The sequence below is a fragment of the Mastigoproctus giganteus genome, chromosome 1, assembly GCF_048544385.1.
Source record: "Mastigoproctus giganteus isolate SK-2022 chromosome 1, ASM4854438v1, whole genome shotgun sequence".
Taxonomy (NCBI): Eukaryota; Metazoa; Arthropoda; class Arachnida; order Uropygi; family Thelyphonidae; genus Mastigoproctus; species Mastigoproctus giganteus.
This window is the reverse complement of record NC_143575.1, coordinates 226076193-226092871: the sequence shown is the minus strand read 5'-3', so window position 1 is coordinate 226092871 and position 16679 is coordinate 226076193.

Genomic DNA, 16679 nt, shown 5'->3' with positions numbered 1-16679 from the left:
CGGCAGTTCGGGAAATGAAGCTCAGCGAATGGATCAGCAGTCCAATACCCGAACTGCAGCCGACCCCCACTCTCGACGCTCCTGTTTCTGTGCCCCTGATTTACCAATAAAGATTCTTATCCCTTGATTATGAAATCTTAAAATGGTTGAAGGATTAGTTGGTCTTGAGAATACCATCTCAAAATCCTGTTGGCTAACTTAAATTTACTACTGTAACGCCATCATATCAACTCGAAGAAGCTTTTCATTCTTGCGCAGCTGAAATCTGCCTGAAAGGGCTCGTCAAATATCTGGAAAATCTTCACCAAATCTTCTTCACGCAACTGAAGCCATACAAACTTGCTCACCATCAAATCCAAATTGGATGTTTCAACAAAATGGAGATGTTTCAACGTCATCTACTAAAAAAACCAACTTTATCTACTGTACTAACGAAACACATTCAGTAAAATTGGTCGGGCAAAGGAACATTGGCTGAGAGAGGAAGATTTCTTAGAAATCTTTGCATCTTATTATCATTATTGGTGAAAATTCTTTTACAGGACTACGCATTTAAAACTGAATCCGCAACCGATGTCTTAACAGAAGTCCTCTTCTGATATTTCATGTGGAAAAAAAACATCTTAAATGTGACAGCTTCCCTTAAAGTGCAAGCTTCTGACAAAAATTGTTTCTTCTTGGAGGAAACTATCGAACGATCAGCAGATGCATCAACGAAGTAAATAAATAAATGAATAACCTTCGGCAAATCGTTGTTGTGAGTGGAAAGTTTCCTTCCCCAATCTCGTTCCACCACCTACTCACTATAATTGACCATCGGGCGAGCCCAAAGTCTCTCGTGCACCACACGAAAACACGACCAATATTCACGAGTGCGTGATCCGATCCAGGCTATTGTTCGGATGTCGCAAGACATTCGAGGCGACAGTAAATAGAATGTCGTGCACGTATAAATACACCAGCGGGACACTTTCACCCACTTTGGACAAACAAATAGTGCGAATATAATACATTATAGAAAAGACAAAAACCTCTGCGCAATAACGATCTTACATTGGCGCTGATTTAAAAATTAAACCTGTACAGAGACGTTTCCTTTCCCTTCTGTACACAGCGGCACTGCACACATGAAAACGATTATGACGTCACCGGGAGGCGTGGCTTCGGGACGCACACGAACACGCAAAAGGAGGTTTATATCAAAATTGGCCATTGTTGGAACTGACTGATTTAATACACTGACTACCAAAATAAGAGAATCAAACATCCTGATTTAAACATCCATCCATCTGTCGAATATAAATGTATTGCGTTCATTAAATGCCTTAGAGTCCACTGGAGGTGACACGTATATCGGGACAGACTGTGTCAATGGTCCATAATCAGTGAGTATGTAATTGCTCCTCACTGGTCGCGAACCCCAGTTTGAATTAACTCGTTATCGACAGAATGCTCTAATATTTTTGCCAAGCAGTGTAGCATAACGTAAAAACCCGAAAAGCAGAGACGAACGTTTGGTCTAAAGATGATTTTATATTGCCTATTGTATTTCTGCAAGTCACATTGCCTGATTTATCGAACTGGAGTCGTCCTCGTGGTACTGTGACCACAATTTCGATTATGAACCAATGACGCCATCTTATACTGCCCAAATATGGTTTCATACCCCCCCCTTTCTTTTCCTCCATATATTTTCCTATCGACGCTCGACTCGCCCCCAAATGAGGGCCATAGTTTAAGGGTTCTTTCAATCAAAAAAGCCGACCCTTAGCAACCGGTGGCTTGTCTTTTCAATTGACCAGCTTTTGCACACCATAAATCTTCCTGTCTGCATCAGAGACCTGTTATTTCTATACCTTAAGTGTCGTAATGTTCTCGTAGCTGTAAATTTATGCTCGGCTGCTATAATTTGGCCACAGCCGCATTGAAGAGGAGTCAGCGTTCAAGTGATAAGATCAGCAAAGCCGAACTACGACCAGAGCCAGTTACAAGATGTTTAAATTCCCCTTCTTGTAGACCGCTCGGGGAAGAGACTCGATGTTTGATTTTATTGTGTGGGAATCATGATAGCTTGTGCCACAAAGGCCTCCGCCCGCTTTTCCCCCCCTCCCCAAGGGCAACAGCACCATTAGATACGGTGCCAGCGTCGCTTTTCGTGTCGTGAGCATGCAACGGCAAGCCGGTGGAAATAAAAGTTTAAGGGTAGGGGGAGGGGATTAAGAAAATACTTGTCCTTGATATTTTAAGTGTGACGTGACAAAATATAACATGACATCCTGAGGAGATGGAACATTAGGGTTGATTGACAGACGCTACGTAGGGACAGGATGTAAATAATAGGCATACACACACACACACCTACACGGTTCGCGGGGCCCTTGTAGGTTTCTTCAAGCGAGGGGTTATTGTTGAAGTTTTCTTGTAGAATGTTGTAAGGTGATTGTATCTGACACGCCTATTTGCAGGTATTGTAAGAATTTGCTTATTTTAATTCGGACATCGTTATTAAGCAGGGTTAGTGGATTATTATTATTATATTTAGTGTGGATAAAAAATGGTTAGTTGACATGCGCAGGATGGACAGTTTCGTCAGGATTTTTCTAAGGGAAGTGGGGGGGGGGGATTTTTGAAAATATTCCTATTAGAAAAATGCCCACGCGAGAAATACGTATATATTTATTTAACTCGATCATTAATTTATAAAATTATTCAAAATATTATTTTTTTAAAAATGAATTAAAATTATTAACTTCGCAATACATTAAAATTAATTTATTTAAAAATATATAAATGTCATTTTATTTTATATTTTGTCTACAATTTTATATTTTTTTATTGTTTTGAATCTCTTTCAAAACCACCTACAGTACCTTTAAAAAATAATAGGCGCACTTTAATCGTGGACATTTTTTCCGGCACCAGTTAGTTCGTACGAAATTTACACCAAGGCGACTAAGGAAACGAGGCATCAGTATGCCCTTTCGGGAGAAAACTAATAATGCGTGGTGCTATTTTAAGAAACTGTAGCATCTTCATAGTTATAAAAATGCATCCAAAGACAGAAGCATAAATGGAAAGACTTATAAAGACAAAATATTATATTTTCTCAATCATTGTGAGATTTAAAAATATCTATTTTTATAATTAATCGTTTAGATATTAAATTCCTTTTGCTTCCGTAAAGGTGAGTACAGTGGTCTCAGACAGTTTTTAAATTCTGTACAGTGGGATCAACTGACGATGTTACCAACAGTAAATTCTAAGTGGGAAGCATTCAAGGAATTAATCGTGGAAGCTACTAAAAGTTTCATACCTATTAAGAAATATTGTTCAAGGTTTAGGCCTAAATGGTTGTCAAATGAACTAATGAGACTCGTAACAGAGAAGAAAAATTCATGGGATGCATATAAATTATCAAGCGACTCAGAAGCATATGGCAGATATAAGCTAGTCTGTAATCAGGTCACAAAGGAGGTTCGGCAGGAGAAGGCAGATTACGAGAAGTCCTTGGCAAAAGATGCTAAGAAAAACAGCAAGGATTTCTTTACTTATATAAACTCTAAAAGGAAGGGGATGAATCTGATTGGTCCACTTGACATCGATGGTTCGACTGTTGATGATGCTGCTCAGATAGCAAACAAACTGAATGACTATTTTGCATCTACATTCACACGTGAGGAATTATTAAGGTTTGAAAATGGCAGAAGGTTATCAAATTGTAGCAGGGTGCTTAATGATTTTGTAATAACTGAAACAAAAGTGGAGGAGAAACTGTTGAAGTTAAACGTAAGAAAAGCACCTGGGGTGGATGGGATCTATTCAGTTATTTTAAAGGAGGCGGCAAAGCAACTAAGCAAATCCTTAGCCATAATTATGAGAGTATCCGTGGACTCAGGGGAGGTGCGCCTGGACTGAAGATGTGCAAATGTTTCAACAATTCACAAAGGGGAATCGAAGGGTGACAAGAGTAATTACAGACCAGTTAGTTTAACTTCTGTTCCGGGTAAAATAATGGAGTCACTGGTTAAAGATGCATTGCAGGATCATCTAGACAAGACTGCAGCAATAATTCAAACACAGCATGGGTTTGTTAAGGGAAAGTCTTGTCTGACAAATTTGATTGGTTATTATGATGTGATCACAAAGGAACTGGATGCAAAAAATAATTTTGATATCATATATTTGGATTTCAGGAAAGCTTTTGACACTGTTGCGCATGGAAGACTATTGTACAAATTGGAGCAGAATGGTATTAAGGGTAAGTTGCTACAATGGATAAAAGGATGGTTAAGTGCTAGAAGACAGAGAGTGGTAATCAATGGGTGCTGCTCTTCGTGGACTAATGTTATTAGTGGAGTCCCACGGGGTTCGGTGTTGGGTCTACTGTTGTTTTGTATTTTTATTAATGATATTGATGAAGGTATATCAGGCTTAATGTCGAAGTTTGCAGATGATACAAAGGTTGGCAAGGTTGTTAATGACAGTAATGGCAGTGTGCTACTGCAACAGGATCTAGATAATTTGGGCAGATGGGCTAAGAAGTGGCAACTGAAGTTTAATATTTGACAAATGCAAAGTACTGCATATGTGTAGAAGTAACCCCAGAGAAACGTACCAACTGTGTGGTACTCCACCTTAAGTGTAGTACCAACTGTGTGGTACTACACCTAAGGTGGTAGAAAATGAAAAAGACCTGGGAGTATGTTGTTGTTGTTATTTGGTTTTTAGGAGCATTAGCAACTAAGGCCATATTGCTCTGGAATATGCGGTGGTCATTCCCTGACCTTTCCGCATCCTCCGTATTTGGTGGTGACGTGCTCGAACCCCGGTCTAATCAAGAAGCGTGTACTACGCACCGCTGCTCCTTCCCACCTGGCTACGGAGGCGCCTTCCTGGGAGTAATTGTGCAGTAAGATATGAAGTTTTCTGAGCAATGCAGACAGGCTGCTAGGGCAGGTCATGGGGTTTTGTCAATGATATATAGGAATTTTGCTAGCAGGGAAAAGGAGGTGATTGTCCCTCTGCATAAGGCAATGGTCAGGCCACGCCTTGAGTACTGCGTACAGGTCTGGAGGCCTCATTTTAGGAAGGATGTAGATTTGCTTGAGCGTGTACAGAGAAGAGAAACAAGATTGGTGAGGGGAATGAAGGGATCCTCTTACCAAGAGAGGCTTAAGTTCTGCAAATTGCAGTGGCTGGAGACTAGGCACCTGCGCGGTGATCTGATTGGGGTGTATAAGGCCTTGAATGGGTTGAGCACGCTGAATTCTGATGGGATCCTTCCACTTGTTCAGATTACGAACCTAAGGGGGCATAAATTCAAATCAAGAAAAGACAGATGTAGAATAGATGTGCGGAAATTTGCCTTTAGCCAGCGGGTGGTTAATTGCTGGAACAAACTTCCATCTGTCGTTGTGGAAGTTGATATGTTGAATAAATTTAAGGAGGAACTGGACAGGCATTTGGAGGGAATGGTGCGTTTTTTTTTTTTTTTTTTTTGGCTGATGCTGCATAAAGTCATACACTTGCTTTCTTGCATCACATGCCACTGCTACTACTACTACTACTACTAGTATTTCTACAAAGAACAAATTCTATATTATGATAATTTCGCGATGTAAAAATTACAGTTAATTAAACGTATACAATCCTAATGTTCAATCTCCTGAGGACGTTATGTTATTTTGTCAAGTACAGTATGCAAATATATAAAGTTCCTTGGTATCAGATAAATACTGTTTGCTTTCCTGGGATTCGTTGATACTGTCATGGGGAAGACAGAAGATCTTTCCGATTTTCAGAAAGCGTTTTGGAGCACGTTTAGCAGGATCCACAATTGTGGAATATGTTGGAAAGGGCAGTTCGGCTTCGCAGTGTTCTCTACAGACCACAATACAGCAGCTGACAAGTATCCCCATGGAGGAATGGTCAAATCTGGAGCTGGACTTCTTCAGACACATAGTGGAATCCACATACGACATATAGGGAGATTAATTTGGACAAAAAACGTGATCCTACTAGATACCGAACAAAGGTTTCTAATGTTTCTGCCAGTAAGTATAGAATAGACTTAGAATGGGGTCGATACTTTCACAGCTTGAATTCTCTTCGTCGTTCTTGCACTTGAAACCCAGATGCACTAAGATTTCTTTCGCTAGGTGCACAGAGTTCGCATCTGACTACGCTTGAAATTATCAAACCTTCAAGAAAATTAATAAATTCGTTTTCAATAGATGATATTACAATTTGCAACCGCAAGGAAGCCCATCACTTGGTTCTAGGGCTTACAATACCGGTCAAAATCTTAATACCGGTATTTCGGTATTTTTAATTAATGAAACCGGGATACCGGTATTAATACTGGTATTCCAAAAACAAACGTTTTTCTCAATAAATTTTGATGACAATTAGATGTAATAAAGTACGGAAAAAACAAGTACTGTAATTACTTGAATTCATTTTTAAATAAACTTTTATCGCAATGATAAATATTCAGAAAAAAATTATTAAAATACAGTTATTCTAAATATAAAAAATACTGCAAAGTTTAATTATATTTAAGCATCCACACTACCTGTCCGAATAAAGTGAACTCTTAAGAAACAAGCAATCGATAATATGATCGTTTAAAATGGATTTAATTTTCACTATAGTATCTTTATTGAGTCTGGGAGAGAGAGCAAAGAGTGGGGACAAGGAATAAAGAGAGCAAAGAGGAATTCTTCGTATATATAAATGCAAAGAAGAGAAGGACAAATCAGATCGGACCCTTATGTAATGGACGTGGGATAGTATTAGATAGCCCAGCTGATGTTGCAGATGAACTCAACAGTTACTTTGCATCGATATTTACAGAAGAAAAACCCTTCGCGTCAATGAGAAATTATAGGAGTGAAGTTGAAAAAAATGTAATTAATGATGTTGAAATTTCACACGTTGATTTAATGAGAAAACATTCGGGCCCACAGGTGAGTAAGGCTCCTGCGGTTGATGGCATATACCCTATAATCTTAAAGAAGGTGGCAAGTGAGTGCATTGAGGCGGTTCTAGGAGTGTAACGGGAAATTACCGACCGGCCAGTCTAACTTCGGTAGTAGGGAAAATCATGGAGGCAATGATCAAGGGTGCAATTCAGGATCATTTAGATGGAACTGTAATTCTGTAGGGGCCCCGGGTGCCAAGCGTTCCGTGGCCAAGCGATCTCAGTGCGTTTCAAAAAGCGAGCTATCTAAAGAGGTTTTGCCATTATATATATTCTGTTTATTTCCGAATACCGTTCTTCTCATTTTATACTTAAGTAGCTCTTTCGTTCTACAAGTAGTAGGCAAAGGCCCAGAAAGGAAAGAAACCTTTCTGTTTCGTTTTCTTTATTACTAACACAACTAATAGCCGCTTGGTCACCTCGTGGCACTGCTCCTGCCTCCCCGTGGCGGGGCCGGTAACCTGGGTGGTAAAGACAAACCCCCAGGGCCAAAAGGAGCCGACATGGATATAAGTGACTATCCACCATTAGAGCCCTCGGGTTCGAGATCAGAAATTCCTGACAACGACCGGGACTCCAATCGTCCGAAGCGACTAAGGACGGAAAATCAGAATAATGACGTGCCAGCATTTCTTATAATGCACTCATTATCCACGCAACCTGTTGGCAAACTATCGCCTTTTCTAATACAGAAATGTTTAGAATCGGTTTGTGGATCTCCTAAAATGGTTAAGCGTCTCCAATCTGGAGACCTTCTAATTGAAACTTCTAAGACAACTCACTCAGAGAAGCTGTTAAAATTAACATCATTTAACAGTATTCCGGTGTCAGTTACGCCCCATAACACTCTTAACACCTCTAGAGGCGTTATCAGCGAATGGGACTTACTAACAGTGTCAGAAGAAGAGATAATACAAGAACTCAGGGAACAAAAAGTGACTCATGCGCGGAGAATAATGACCAAAAAAGATGGGATCCTACTACCAACCAGGTCCGTCATTTTGACATTTAGTACTCCGACTCTTCCATCTTCTGTTAAAGCAGGTTATTTAAACTGCAAGATTCGGCCCTACATCCCAAATCCCATTCGCTGCTTTAAGTGCCAGAAGTATGGCCATTCTCAGACGGCATGCCGAGGCGATGCTGTGTGTCCTATTTGTGGCTCTAAGGAGCATTCTCAAGGAGACTGTACAGCTGCCACTCCTAGTTGCCCTAACTGTAAAGGAAGCCATCCTGCCTTTTCTAAAGCATGTGACCTTTGGAAAACAGGCAAACAAATCCAGAAATATAAGGTGGAACATAAAGTCACATACCCTGAAGCAAGGAAGCAAATACTGTTAACCATGCCTAGCCGATCATATGCATCGGTCTCTAAAAACAGCCGGTCAATTTCAACTCAAACAGATGTCTCCATAGAACCAAACATTTCATTTTCCACCTGGGCCAAAACTATGCTAACGTGCAATAAAAAATCTACAGTTAATGAAACCAGCAACACGCCAATCAGTATCCCAACTGATGCCATCTCAACCTTGCCCGAAAGAACAAAATCTGTTAGCGTTGAAAATCAAAAGACAATGAAACCATGCTATAGCAACATTCAAATGGAAGTTCAGTCAGAGGACGAAGACACAGTCCTAGAATTACATGCCAATGACACCATGGATACAGGACGCCCAACCTTTCCCAAAAATGAAAAATCAAAATTAAGCAGGCAGAAACCTCAGAAAAAACAGTCAGATCAATCTTCGTCAAATAAACCCAAGCAATGAACAAATTCCTACAATGGAACTGCAGAGGATTACGCAGTAATATAGATGACCTGAATGATTTACTCATACAAACTAACGCATTAGGAGTATGCTTACAGGAGACATTTTTATCACCAAAAGTTTCACTCAATTTCAAAAACTATACTATGTTTAGGCGAGACAGGGATTCTGACTCTTCTTCTCGTGGAGGGGTAGGAATTCTTGTCAAAACTACCATACCATCAAGACATCTCCAACTAGTAACCTCCCTAGAAGTTGTAGCGGTTCGGATAGCAATGGGAATATCATTAACTCTTGCATCTATTTACATACCACCTAATTATCCTTGTACCCAGACTGAACTTGACAACCTTTTAACACAACTGCCACCTCCTGTCTGTTTACTCGGTGATTTCAACGGTCACCATCCATTGTGGGGATCCTCCACTATGGATAAGAGAGGACAATTAATTGAAACATTCCTAGATAACCATAATTTGACTGTATTAAACACTGGCTCTCCAACTCATGTTCAATTACCTACAGGTACAACCTCTGCCATAGATTTATCTATCTGTTCAGCATCTCTTTTTCCAAGTATGGAATGGTTGGTGTTGAATGATCCATTCCACAGTGACCATTTTCCCATCATCAGCTCAATTCAAACGCAGGTCGTATCATGCCCGAAAGCCCGTTTATTTTGGAATTTCCACAAAGCAGACTGGAAAAACTACTCTACTTGTGTCCTACTAAACAAACAGTATGTACAGCAACAACATATTGATGACGTAACCGAACACATTACCAGCCATATATTATCAGCAGCCGAAATTTCGATTCCAAGATCCAAACAGAGCAAGCGGGTACACCAAAACCATTGGTGGAATCAAGACTGTACCATAGCGAAAGTAGAAAAAAACCGTGCTTGGAACCAATTTCGCAAATTCCCCACTACCGCCAACCTTATAGTTTACAAAAAACTGAGAGCCAAAGCAAGACAAATTAGGAAAAAAGCAAAACGTGACTCCTGGATTAAATTCGCCTCAACTATTAACAAAAATACTGACACTCGAATTATCTGGAAAAAAATACAAGCTCTGAATGGAAAATTTCTACCGTTATATTCTCCAATAATACAGTGGAACGGGCAAGACCTATCTTCTCCTACTGACATCGCAAATGCTTTAGCAGAATCTTTCTATAATATTTCCGCCTCTACCACTTATGCGACTGCTTTTCAGAGAATTAAAACTAATGAAGAACGTAAAAAGTTGAACTTTTCCACTAATCTCCCACTTCCATATAACCAGCCCTTTATCATAGCTGAACTCAAAGAATCCTTGAGTAAATCTCCAAATAGTGCACCAGGACTAGACGGCATTCACTACAGAATGCTTAAACATTTGTGTGAAGCTGATCTGTACACACTATTGCTATTTTATAACAGGATCTTCTCAGAAAACACATATCCTCTCTCATGGCGTCATTCCTATATTTGTGCAATACCAAAACCAGGAAAAGATACCTCTCAAGTTCAAAATTACAGACCAATATCATTGACCAGCTGTTTGGGCAAGATCTTCGAAAGGATGGTGCATAAGAGACTCACCTGGATTCTAGACTCCCAAAATCTGCTTTCTGATCACCAATATGGCTTCCGCAAAAACAGGTCCACCCTAGATTTACTTGTCAAAATTGAATCCAACATACGTAACGCCTTCATCAGGAGACAACATTTAGTTATGGTCAACCTAGATATTCAGAAAGCATTCGACACCACATGGCGTTATGGTATTATCAAAGATATGCATCAGTTAGGGTTGAGAGGCTATCTACCTCACATTATTCAGAATTTTTTAAAGTTACGTACCTTTCAAGTCAGATATCAAAACTTCCTATCAGTATCTCATATTCAAGAAGAGGGTGTCCCACAGGGTTCAATACTGAGTCCAACGCTATTTGCAGTTAGGGTCAACAATATATTGGAAGATCTTCCAAAAACTATTGAAGTATATATGTATGCAGATGACCTCACCATATCGTGCCAATCACAAAATATGAATGCCATCGAAAGGCAGTTACAGATTACTCTAAACAGAATAGAATCGTGGACTTTAAGCAATGGATACCATCTTGCTGAACAGAAATCCACTACCACTCATTTCTGCAAACTCCGGTCATTTCATCCTGATCCTGAGTTAAAGATCAAAAATGTGTCGGTTCCTCTGGTTAACACTGTCCGCTTTCTTGGCCTGGTACTAGATAGAAAACTGAACTTTCAAGCACATGTGGCCTATCTTCGAACCATCTGCTTGAAGAAATTGAATATCCTTCGGTGTGTGTCATCCATGTCATGGGGCGCTGATCGGCATACTCTTATCCATATTTATAGAGCTCTTATCAGGTCCCGTTTGGACTACGGTTCTCCAGTGTATGACTCTGCAAGGAAGAGTACCTTAGAGCGATTAAATACCATCCAGCACAGTGCCCTTCGAGTTTCTCTAGGGGCTTTCAGAACCTCCCCAGTCCAGAGTCTTTACATTGAAGCCCACGAACCTCCCTTACATCTTCGGAGGAAAACATTGCTCTTGATGTATGCCGCAAAAATCCGCAGTCTTCCCTCTCACCCGAATTGGAGATGTCTGTACAATACCGAATGGGACTCATTGTACAACAGTAAACCAAATGAAAACAGACCTGCTGCACTTAGACTTAAAGAACTAACTGAAACGTGGAATATTGAAATCGGCAATATATATCAGGACATCACACCGCCTGATCCACCGTGGACAAATATCCCTGCAATTTTCGATGAATATTTCCAACAGTGGGGAAAGAACACCTTGTGTCCCTTCTATATCGCACAGTTACATGAAGCTCACTCTGCTTTTAATTCACAGGCCTGTAAGATCTATACAGATGGATCGAAAACTGAGACCCAAGTAGGCGCTGCTGCGATCTTTCCATCTTTCAGCACTTCTGTCTCATTACCTGTAGAATGCAGTATCTTCACTGCTGAGCTTTATGCTGTTAACTTGGCTCTAGGGCATTTTACTGAACTTCTAATTTCGTCTGCCATAATATACACTGACTCGCTCAGTGCTGTCTCTGCCATAAATAGTAATACCAACTCATCTCACCCTGTAATAAAACAAATCCATTCTAAATTACTTGTGTGTAATGAGTCAAACCAAACTGTAACATTCTGTTGGATTCCAGGTCATTCTGGGATAGCTGGAAACGAAAGAGCAGATCTAGCAGCCAAACAACCAGATACTACTCTTTTGCAGACTTTTCGATCCCCATATACTGATTATAAACATATTATCCATAAAGCATATTACAATAGCTGGTCATTAATCTGGAGAGGTTATCCAGAAAACAAATTATACCAAATAAAACCAGAACCAAAGCTGTGGCCCTCCAGCTTCCAGAAAAGCAGACGAGAAGAAACAATTTTAGGAAGGCTCAGGATTGGGCATACTTATCTCACTCACCTCTATCTATTAACTAATGACAGCGCTCCACAATGTACATCATGTCAAGTACAACTGACCATTCGCCATTCGTTAGTGGACTGTCCCCACCTTCAGAACATCCGCTTAGATACTTTTAAATCAATTGCTAAAACACAGTCATCAATAAATTTATTGCAGATTCTGGGAGATGATTCTAATAAAAAGGAACTGTATACTTTCCTAAACCGTATACAAATATATCATAAAATATAGATATTATTTCATATTCACCATTAGAAGACACAATATGGCCCAAGTAGCCTATGTGTCGTTAAACCCAACAACAACAACAACAACAACAATTCTGTAGGATACACAGCATGGTTTTGTAAAGGGAAAATCATGTTTAACAAATCTGGTCAGCCATTTTGACAGGTCACTCGTGAGCTGGATTTAGGGAATAATTTCGACATTGTTTATTTGGATTTCAGCAAAGTTTTTGACTCAGTCCCACATGAGTGGTTACTTTATAAGTTGGAGCAGGCTGGAATTATAGAGAAAATCATTAGATGGATAGCACGATGGCTTGAGGGTAACAGGCAGAGGGTTGTGATAAATGGTTATTCCTCAGATTGGGTTAATGTAAGAAGTGGGGTTCCCCAAGGATCAGTATTGGGACCACTTTGTTTTTGATTATCTTAAGTGACATCTATGAAGGGATGGAGGGCGTGAGGTCTAAACTTGCAGATGATGTAAAGATCAGTAGAGTAGTTAATGATCGCCGCCAAGCAGAGCTTCTTCAGAGTGACCTAGATAGACTTCCGGGATGGTCAGAAAAGTGGCAGATATGCTTTAATTCAGCAAAATGCAAGGTCTTACACCTGGGGAACAGCAACCCCAAAATAACTTATACACTTGGTGGAGTTGAACTAAAGTCAGTAGTGGAGGAACGGGAATTGGGAGTTACGATACGGTCAGGCATGAAGTTGTCCGAGAATTGTGGACAGGTTGCAAGAAAGGCCCATGGTGTCCTATCAATGATTTATCGAACATTTACTAGCAGAGATAAGGACGTCATAATCACATAAAGGTGATTTTATAACCTTTATGTGATTAAATTATTGACTTTTTTTTTTAAATTAGTACCGAAAAACCGGTATTTTTGTATCAATACCGGAAAAAAATCACCGGGGTCCCGGGATCTCGGTATTGTAAGCCCTACTTGGTTCGAACCATGGTCAATGTACCACTGTACTTCTACTTGGCTACGGTAGTCCTAAGTTTCTTTTCAATAATCATTTGATTAACATAATCTCGACAAAGCCGAAACCGAGCTCGACCGAACCCGATAAAGACCAAACTGAGCTTGGAATCGGCAGCAGTATTGGAAGGGTCCTTTTCAGCACGACAGTGTACCATGTCATATTGCCCAGCCTATGATGACTTGGTTTGAAGACATGGACGTGCAAAAGATTCATTGGCTTGTCTTGAGTTCCGACCCAAATTCTATTGAACCTAATTCTATTTTTAGGATGAACCGAAACACAGGCAATCAACATGCCTGCAGTCAGTCACTCAATTTATCGCAATATTAAAGGAAAGATGGAAAAAAAGGGCAAATCCCTGTTATCAAAAACCAATTTTAACAATGGAAGATTCTTTGAAAGATATCCGATAACCTTGGACAATACTTATGAGACTTTATACTTTAAACACTTAATCCTGTTGACGAAGTCTCTTTAGTGACCAAATTTGGAATGCAAGACAAAGATATGTTAATAAGAAATGGCCTATTTGAGTAAGAAACAGCATGACCTTTTCAAGTTGTCTCGATCTTAACTAACTTATTTTTTAAGTTGATGAAAAGACAGGCGGAGAAGTAAAAGAAGGAAGAATGGAAATTCAAAGGAAGGTGATATCAGCTAGCAGTCAACAACAGCAAATTGCAGTGGCTGGGGAGGGGGAGGATAGGGATTGTCACGCGACTCCCTCTCCACTGTCGCTACATTACAGTGTCACTTGTGTCTGGATAGATCGGATGCTCGTGCGACTGTACATATTCATCCACTTTTTCCAGAGTCCTCATTGACCTCTACTGGAATGAACTTTCGTTGGTTCCGTGACGCTGGGGGGGTGGGTTCGTTTGGTACAGACAGGGGTGAGCGAGCATGTTTGCAGTGAGGCGTGATTGTTATCCAAGAACTAACAAAGGCTGACCCCCGTCTGTGATGTGTTTTGCTGCACGGCTTCCTAAAGTACACACGTTGTTGGCAGCAATTACTTGATATAATGTGCGCGCGACACCAAGAAACCCACACTATCAGGGTACACTTCTAAAACATCACCAACATCCATCAAAATTATTTCGGCCAAGTGTCAAGTGATACCGCAGCCATTACGATGTTCCCTTGTCCCTCGTGTGTGTGGGAGAGAGAGAAAGAAAGAAAGAAGAGAGAAAAACGGTAATACGAAAGTAGGAAAAAGTAAAATTGAGAGAGATTGATTCGAAAAGAGGAAAAAATAGAAAGAAAAAAGTAGGCAGATCGAATAAAAAAACAAACAGAAAAAAGATAGAGAGAGATAGTATTAGGAAAGGGAGAAAACAGATGAAATATTGTCCTGGGAATAAGGCTTCAGGAGGTTAAAGGTCGCTATAATGTACATCGATAGATGCACGCGATATTCGTTGCTCTCTTTGGCAACGTAGTTGTTTAATGACCCTTCTAACCACATCTGCATCAACCCACAGCATGCCGAACTCTGACCTCAACCGCCATGTGCCAACTTCATTAATGTTGGGACACGTTTTGTGGCCAACCAACTGAAAGCCATTTAAACACAGGGGGCTGTCGATACAGTTCACAATACCAGCCCCCAGTAACTGTTCCGCTACTGGAGCACCGCTAACTCCAGAGGGACCTACTCTGCTCCTCCGTATCCCGGCATTGTTCTTGGTGAAGAGAAGATCATTTCGGGCCATACTGCCTTTGACGGCCCGTAACAACAACATCGTCGACTGCACCCCTCACTGTCTATTGCCCATTAAATCCATTGTGGACTGAGAACGAACAGCGGGATGTCGGACCAATGAAGTCATCCTACCCGCTAGGGGGAGTGAGAAGCATCTCTGTGGTGTATTCTTCCGGAACGTGGACTTTTGCGCGAGAATAATGTCGCCATCGTTTGCTTATGTGTGTGTGCACGTGCAAATAGGATATCGCTGTCAGAGTGGCCCGGCAGTTGACGCTAAAAGTATAGGATATTGGCGCCACTAAGGGGTAGAAGCAGGGGGGGATAAGTGTGAGTCCGTGCTTCGTGTAGACACCGCTGTCTGTCACAGGTGATGACAGAATACACAATAGTCTTCGGAGCTGTCAAAGATTGGGGGCCTATTTTATATCCCGAACGTTGGAAACAGAGAAAGGCACAAAAGAAATGTTGAGAGCAAGCGATAGAAAGTGGTACGATAATGGTATAGAACGTTTCCCAACCATCTTTCCAAGCAGTTTGACTCGCTCTGACTATTGCAGACCTGTTATACTGACTCCATATAATATTGTGAGCAAATATCTCACGTTACTCATATACAGATTACATTGAAACACCAATGAAACATGTTTTACAATGCAAATATGGTGAATTCAATGATTTTATGCGTGATTTACATCTGTCAAAGATACAGACAGAGCTTTTTGGGATCTAGTCTGAAGGAGGATGGACTTTATTGCAAAAAGATACAATTATGTAGGCATTTAAAGGAAGGTTTACTTTTCTATTGTAATGATATAGATTAGATTGCTCTTGGAAGAGAGCATAAACCAGAAGAATGGTGGCTTTCGACTCGTGCTGCATCCATTCTACACCAATCACAACAAAGCATCCATGGGGATACGAAGCTTCTCTTTAGAAAAGTGCAGTCCTATACACGAATTCACATCATTGGAGATTTCAAATTCATGAGGATCCTATCTGGCTAATACTAAACGTTCCTTTTGCGAGAGTGGGATAATCGGCCCAAAATCATTCGTTACGAAAGCAAGATTTTAACCCCCATCCCGTCATGAATCTTGTATCTGGAAAGAAAATGTACCACAAGTTCACATAAACGTCTAGTGAATGGAAGTTGTTTCCAATATTTAAAACCAAGCATTGGCAATGCCAAAATAAAAGGTATATTAGAGAGAGAGCGAATTCGAGAGTATGCAGATCAGATACTGCAAGACAAACTTTTCTTTTTCGTATTAAATCCTTTGGAACTGGAAGCTTGCAAACCCAACGTCTTGGGGTCAACAGCACAGCAGACATCTTCGTATCACAATTCTACCAAGAGATGTAAGCATATTTGGAAAGGAAATAAGCAGAATGCATGCAGTTTACAGATTCCACGCACTGTTGCCTCATAGTCTTAGTTACCTTGGCACAAATAAAACAAAAATTCCATGTTTTTTTTTTAATACCTTTTATTCCAATTCAAACATACACGAACAA